The sequence below is a fragment of the Humulus lupulus genome, chromosome 1 (assembly GCF_963169125.1).
Source record: "Humulus lupulus chromosome 1, drHumLupu1.1, whole genome shotgun sequence".
Taxonomy (NCBI): Eukaryota; Viridiplantae; Streptophyta; class Magnoliopsida; order Rosales; family Cannabaceae; genus Humulus; species Humulus lupulus.
Genome location: NC_084793.1, coordinates 291,984,742 through 291,992,398, shown reverse-complemented (window position 1 = coordinate 291,992,398; position 7,657 = coordinate 291,984,742). Strand labels below are relative to the sequence as shown.

General features: G+C 28.1%; 1 long non-coding RNA gene across 2 annotated transcripts; it reads right to left on the bottom strand.

The window, feature by feature from the left end:
* Positions 1–449: 449 nt before the first annotated feature.
* LOC133809646 (uncharacterized) lies at positions 450–5,340 on the bottom strand. Of its 2 annotated transcripts, XR_009881400.1 has the most exons (6): positions 4,762–5,340; positions 3,628–3,688; positions 3,298–3,348; positions 2,909–2,954; positions 2,758–2,799; positions 450–667 (listed from the first exon to the last, which is right to left on the bottom strand). It is a non-coding gene; the product is annotated as an uncharacterized LOC133809646 (long non-coding RNA). The 2 variants fall into 2 exon arrangements; XR_009881394.1 differs by lacking the exon at positions 3,628–3,688.
* Between the last annotated feature and the right edge of the window lie 2,317 nt (positions 5,341–7,657).

Here is a 7,657-nt window from a genome sequence, read left to right as displayed (position 1 = left end):
AGTTAATATGTGTCGTCATTGCTGGCTACGCCGACAGTTAATAGATGTCGTCATTGCTGGCTACGCCGACAGTTAATACGTGTCGCCGTTGCTGGCTACGCCGACAGTTAATACGTGTCGCCGTTGCTGGCAATGCCGACAGTTAATAGATGTCGCCATTGCTGACAATGCCAACAGTTAATAGGTGTCGTCGTTGCTAGCAAAACCGACAGTTAATAGGTGTCGCCATAACATTGAATTTATATATATAATAATTTTTCGATATATTTTTTAAAACTTTTAATTATATTTTTAACAAGTGAAGTTTGATATAAATTTAAATAAAAAAATTACTCACATAATTAATTATTATTACCATAAATTGTAAAAAAAAATTATATTTATCATAATAAAAATTCATATACATACAACATTTATTCATACAATTGAAATGTAAATAATACATCTAATCCCCATGAGACTAAATAAGTCTTAATGAAAATTCATTATAATTCTCAATAAAAATTTATTATTCTCGATGTAAATAATACATCAAATCTTCACTGTACATAATTCTTACAAGCAAGAAATAAAATAATACCCAACAACTTGAAGAAGAATTTCGTGTTGCCTTGGTTCTCTTATATAATTGTCTTGGTTCTCTTAAATATCCAAGTAGAGTTTTAGCCTGCAATACAGAGTAAACACCATTAAAGTTAAACCAAAACTAAAATAAATAGAGAACTTGAGATTGCAAAATAAATAAAAAGAATGATTGTGGTTTTCAGTCACAAAAATAATTTACATAAAAGTTGTATTTTTCTGATCAAATTGGATAGCCTTATGGCTTAAGTAGTTAGTCTTAATTCTTTTTTTTTTTTTTTTTTGAGTGAAATTCATAGAATTTTATTGGGCAAACAGCCAAGATGAAGCAAAAACATCAAACATAAAGAGTTTTAAGGCCACAAACATGAAGGCAAAACAAGCCACCATACTCTAGGGGAATCAAGAGATAATGCAAGTTTTGCTAAGGAATGAGCTGTAGAATTACTAACTCTATTACAATGACCAATGGAAATGCATACCTGTCAGTTTCAATTTAAAAGTGCTCAAGCTAGTTTGTTTATGAAATCACATAGACATTAATAAACCAAATTACCAATCATTCATAGCACATTAGCAAATATACAATAAACATCGAGAAATAAATATACATATATACAAATATAAAGACATGCCCTGTGTAGGTAGTATGCATAAGATTATTAAAGTAACACAACAAGCATACCAAACAAAGTTGTTAAAGTAACACTACGAGTTGTGAATAAGCCTAATCCAAATTTATAAATCTAATTCACATTTAAAAGTCTACAAAAAATAGAAAATCATAATTTCTTTTGGTCAAGCATATATATTTCTTTTAATAAATAGCCATATAATTATGAATTTTATACAAGCGCAACATTTTTATCAAAGTGATAATCAATCCATTTTGGAAAATTTTCAATTGTTTAAAGAATACATTATTTCAACTAAAGCCATCGAACATGGTAAAAACAATCACAGTTTGGAAGAAAAAAATAACTTAGATATTATTTAAGTAAGAAAATGATCAAACTATTATACTACAATGAAACACAAAACTATGCTTCAATTAAAATAAACACAAATTGAGATAGTAGTTCTGGTGCAGAAAAGGAAATCATCGAGTAAATATATAGATATATATCCTATGTCTCAATTGATTGAACCCAAAACTCACCAATTGATTTTTTTAGAAAACTTTCAATTGTTTAAAGAATACATTGTTTCAGCTAAAGCCATCGAACATGGTAAAAACAATCACAATTTGGAAGAAAACAAATAACTTAGATATTATTTAAATAAGAAAATGATCAAACTATTAGAATACAAAGAAACATAAAGCTAATAAACACAAATTGAGATAGTAGTTCTAGTGCAGAAAAGGAAATCATAGAGTAAATATATAAATATATATCCTATGTCTCAATTGATTGAACCCAAAACTCACCAATTGATTTTTTTAGAAAATTTTCAATTGTTTAAAGAATACATTGTTTCAGCTAAGGCCATCGAACATGGTGAAAACAATTACAGTTTGGAAGAAAAAAAATAACTTAGATATTATTTAAGTAAGAAAATGATCAAACTATAAGACTATAATGAAACGTAAAGCTATGCTTCAATTAAAATAAACACAAATTGAGATAGTAGTTCTGGTACAAAAAAAGAAATCATGAATTATCAACCAATATGCTAATAACATCAAACTTTTGTATAACACTTTATACTATTGAACCTACAGGTGATCACAAGAACCAAAAGTGATGCTCAATGTTATAAATCACCTCACCAAAGACATTAGACAAGGGACAAGAAGAAAACTAACACATACAAAACAAGAAATACAAAAGGTTATGCTATATGCGTATGCCAACACGCAATATGTACATTCATACAAGTATATGTTATAATCAAACCAATCAAACAAACACAATTCAATTATAGGATGATCATAGACAAGTCTACATCAATTCAAACAACACGCAAGTTTTCTTTCTTATCTCCGCAGCACACAAATTTCTCAGATCCTACTTCACTAAAACACACAAGTTCTCAACCACAAGTTCTCAACCTTCTGTTATCACCGCAGCACACAGTAACAATCTCAGAACCTACTTCACTATAGATGAATATTTAAGATATTCAAACTCCTCTAACATTTGCATAGTATTAAAATAAAAGTTAGAGACATACATCTTGCAAACTGTTGCAAAATAGTTTCTTTGAAGTCTGTCTCTGCACATACACACATTTACAATGTTATAATATAATGAAAGTGAGTCAAATCTGAATTAAATAATTAAATAATAATGCAAAGAAGAGAAAAACCAAATGCTTATCTTACTCTTTCTTCTCAGCCTTGGGTTGAGTCAAATGCTTAGCTTGTCCACCTAAAATACATAGAAAACTACATCATAACTTAGTTTATGCTATTTTCAAAATGCAAAGATGGATTACATTTTGACAAAAAACTAATATAAATATATATACATATATTTATACCTACAATTTTTATAATATTTATGTGCATGTAGAAGAGTCACCACCAACTATCTATATATTATATATGTTGTAGCTAGAGTGATAATAAATATAAATAATATTCCATATTTCAATCACATGTCCAATAAGTGCCCTACCATATCTCAAATCAAGTTTTCTTCAACTCTTCTTTGTGCTGCCCAAGAAATGAATAATAATAGTGAATGAATACTAGAAGAGAATAAATCTTACCAAGAAAAAACACAGATAAAGTTGAACAAAGATTTTCTTTAACTCAAGCTCCTGTATACACCAAAATTCAAACAAGTTTTAGTAACATATTCATTTGAATTATGAGGGATTTAATTCCTAAAACAATTGCCTTAAAAATTAGAACAAATAAATTCAAGAAGGAACCGCAAAACTCAACAATTATATACTTTATATAAGAGAATTTGCAATCTAAATGAGAGCCAGAAAATCTTTAACTCAAGATGAAGTTTTATAGATCTAGCAACAAGACAAGAGTGAAAGAACCACATCAAGAATAAAAAACCCAGAAGTTAAGATATCAAGATGAACCTATACTCCAATCAATTGCAAGTCAGCAAATCAATCACTTTTTCAAACACTGCAAAGAAAACTGATGACAAAGAAAGAAACACAAAAAGGTTAAAATCTCATTAAATTAAGACGAGAATAATACAAATGAAAAAACTTAGTCAAGTAGTGTAGTATAATTATCAAACAGCTTTTTACTTAATAGTTACATTACAAAGAGGCTGATCAATATATATTTAAAATGGAAACTTATTTTAATATATAAAAATTCTCTTTTCGTTCAAGCTTCCAAAGAAAAAAAAATACTATCTAACAAATGGCCTCGTGCTGATTTCTATCAATGCCATTTATAAAATTAAATAGATATCATAGTTATTGTATAGCTATCACTCAATTATAAGCTTGCTATCAATTAAAGCAAATCAGTTGCATACATGCACTCTGTTGTTCTTAACCCAACATTGTATAGCAGCTTCACCAGCCTTTTTGAAAAATGTTAACTCCTAGAAAAGTATATCGTATTACTAGAAAGATACAATGAAAAATAAAGTTCCATTGGAGGTACACCACGTTCAGAACAAGTAGTTTATATATTACAAAAACCAAACTTATATATATGTTATGGACTAATAGAGACATAATTTTATAATGTTGAAGCAAAACCCATAAAGGAAACTTGTATTTTGTAAAGTTTAATAACATAAAAATATGATTAATAAAAGCACCAGAGTTGGAGCTGCTTTTTATGAAATCTCCTATACCTAGGTATGGAATATGAGCATAAATAAGTGATTACTGTTGGGGTCAGAACATAATTATTTAAAACAAATATTACTAGTAACCTCATAAAGCAATCTTTTATGAAATTCGTTTTCTCAATGATCAAATTTTATATATATATATATATATATTTATGTGTGCGTGTGAAGCTAAATCAGAAAATGATTAGAGTGTATGGTAACTCAAATCCAAGTAGAACAGCAACCACTTTTGTAAATTGTGGACATCATATAAATTTACAATAAGAGAACATAGAGTATGCATAATGTACTAAGCATAAAGGTCTCTGCAGCAAAACAATTTCAAAGCTTATAACGAAATGGGTATTGAGAAAAATGGTAAAGAATACCCAAAAAAAGAAGAATAGAAATTTACCTGGGGTAGCACATGGAGTCCTTAGCTTGTTAATGATAATATATACAAGCCCTCCAATCATAGCTTACATTGCTTTGTGTAAAATCAAATCTTAGAAACAATACTATGCAAAGCATAATAACCCTTCATTGATTTAATAAGATAAAAACACCACTCAAGAGAACACCAGAAAAAAAAACGAAATACTTGTGATTGAGTGGAGAGTTTATTGAGAGAGATAGCAGATAGAAACAACGAATATGGGCGAGGGCAATAGGCCGCTCAAATCTTGTGCTCAATGAGGTCCCGGTACCTTATTCTGGGAGCTAGGCTAAAACTCGTCCACATCTCCTGTCCGAACGATCATCTCCCGTCGTCCTTCCGGCTAAGCTTTCTTCTCAGCCCCAAGGAGTTCACCAGGTATAGGCTCAGGGAGTTTTGAGTCCGTGCCGTTTCAGAAGGGGCAGACTAGCAAAGAGAAGAAAAAGAAGGAATCCATTTTTGAGAGAGATGTTTGAGAGATAGGGTTTAGAAAGAAGAGGGACACGGTGGGAGGAATAAGAAAATCGTTCTTGTTTTTGTAATTATTTTGTTTAATTTTTTTAATTTATGCTCAAGTATTATCGGGAAGTTAAGCGGCAAAAAATTTCGCCAAAAATTGTAATTTTTGCCTGCACATATTATATATATAAATTAACCCGTGTTGGCATATATCGTTGACACATAAGCACCACTTAAGACATTTTTTTGACACATAAGCACCCATATAATTATTTATTTAAATTAAAATAGAGGGAAAATGAGAGCCAAAGACTAAATTTTTTTCTTTAAAACCTTATATCCTACTATATTAATGGTAGGAAATAACATTTCAGAAATATTACAACATTGACCAAATTTTCACTTACCAATAATTTGTAACAAAAAATATGTGTAGGTAAAAATGACATTTACCTACATATAATTATACGTATGTAAGAAATGTATAGGTAAATGTCAAGTTTTTTGTAGTGTTTAAAATTACAATAATCTAAAAATAAATTAGAGTATAAATCAATTTAAAATAAATTAGTGTTTAAAATATTATAATTAATTTAAAATTTGATATAAAAATTATTATAAATACAAAAGTTAATAATATGAAAAATTTAGAAACAAAAAAAAATCTAGTGTTAAAAGATTTTAATAAATACATATTTACATAATTTAGTTTATTTTTTAAATTTTATTATTCATTAATTATAATTTTTTATTTGAATTTAGGCGACATTTTAGTAATTAATATTTTTTATAAAATTAAATTATAGTATTGTTACTCTTAATATTATAATTAATTTAAAATTTGATATAAAAATTATTATAAATACAAAAGTTAATAATATGAAAAATTTAGAAAAAAAAAAATCTAGTGTTAAAAGATTTTAATAAATACATATTTATATAATTTAGTTTATTTTTAAAATTTTATTATTCATTAATTATAATTTTTTATTTGAATTTTGGCGACATTTTATGACTGTCGGCATTGGACGTTTATTAACTGTCGGCGTTGAGGTCAATAGCGACACCGTTTAACTGTCGGCATTGGTCTTGAATTAACTGTCGGCGTTGGGGTCAACAACGACACATTTTAATTGTCGGCATTGGTCTCGAATTAACTGTCGGCATTGGGGTCAATAGCGACAGTAAAAAGCAACAGTGGCAGTTATTAGCTGTCGTCGTTGGTCTCAATACCTACAGTTTTTAACTGTCGGCGTAGAGTTCCGCTAAGCAATTATGACAGTCAACAGAGTTGACTGTCGTTGTTGGGTGTCGGGAAAGCCCAGTTTTGTAGCAGTGGATCTAGATCATATGTATAAAATACTTAGTGAATTGTACTAGCAACCATTCACTAAAGATTTCATACTTTAATATGTTGCTACTTATTTATTCATTATATATAATCTTAATCATCTCGTACTCCTACAAGATCATACTCTCATTAATAAATATGAAATTTTATGATATTTTTAATAATTATTCAGTAATAAGTCAAACTTTCAATTATAAGAAAAATGTACATTTATTTTATTTGTCTTTACACATGCCACATCAACCTTAACATGTTGGATATCATAGGACGTCAAATAACAAATGCTCAATAAAAATAGATTCAATAAATTGCTTATCCAAATCTAATACACTTGCCCCTTAAAATAAAAACTCGGTCAACTTTTTCTGATCTAAAATCTCATTTCAAAAACCTAAAACCTTTTTTTGCATATTGCTTACAATAAGAGCAACTCATTATTGGCGTACACGGAAACTCTTCAAAATAAGAATACAAATAAGGGAAGTAAAATCATTGTCATAAGGCACTCTAGGGTGCCGGTACTTTAGAATATGCCATATTTTTATAAGTGTGATTTAATATTAAGTCTCACATATTTAAATTTAATTTAATTAAAATATGTAAGACCAAAAAAATTTCTCATCAAGTAAAGATATACTATTTAAAACCTATGTATAAAAACTACATATAAATGCATTTAGTACAGAAAATGTCAAATACAAAAGGCAATAGAAGAATTTTAGAAATAAAAAATTCAGGGGTGGTGTCAATGGTGTTCTGTTCGTGGGTATATATATATATATATTAAGTAATAATAACGTTAGTTTATATATATAATTCATGTTTTATAATATTATATGATACTTACATTCAACTAATAATTAATATTGACAGCTACAAAAAATTTCTTCAATTAAAAAAATCTAAACAACTTTATATTTATATTTCCAACTCAATTTTTCTAATAATTACAAAAGAGTCTCATATTTATCTTGTAAAGAATAAAAATGTAAGAAGAGAATTAGAAGGTAACTCCTAACATAATTGAGATATAAAACTAAAAGTTAATTAATATAAAAGGAAAAA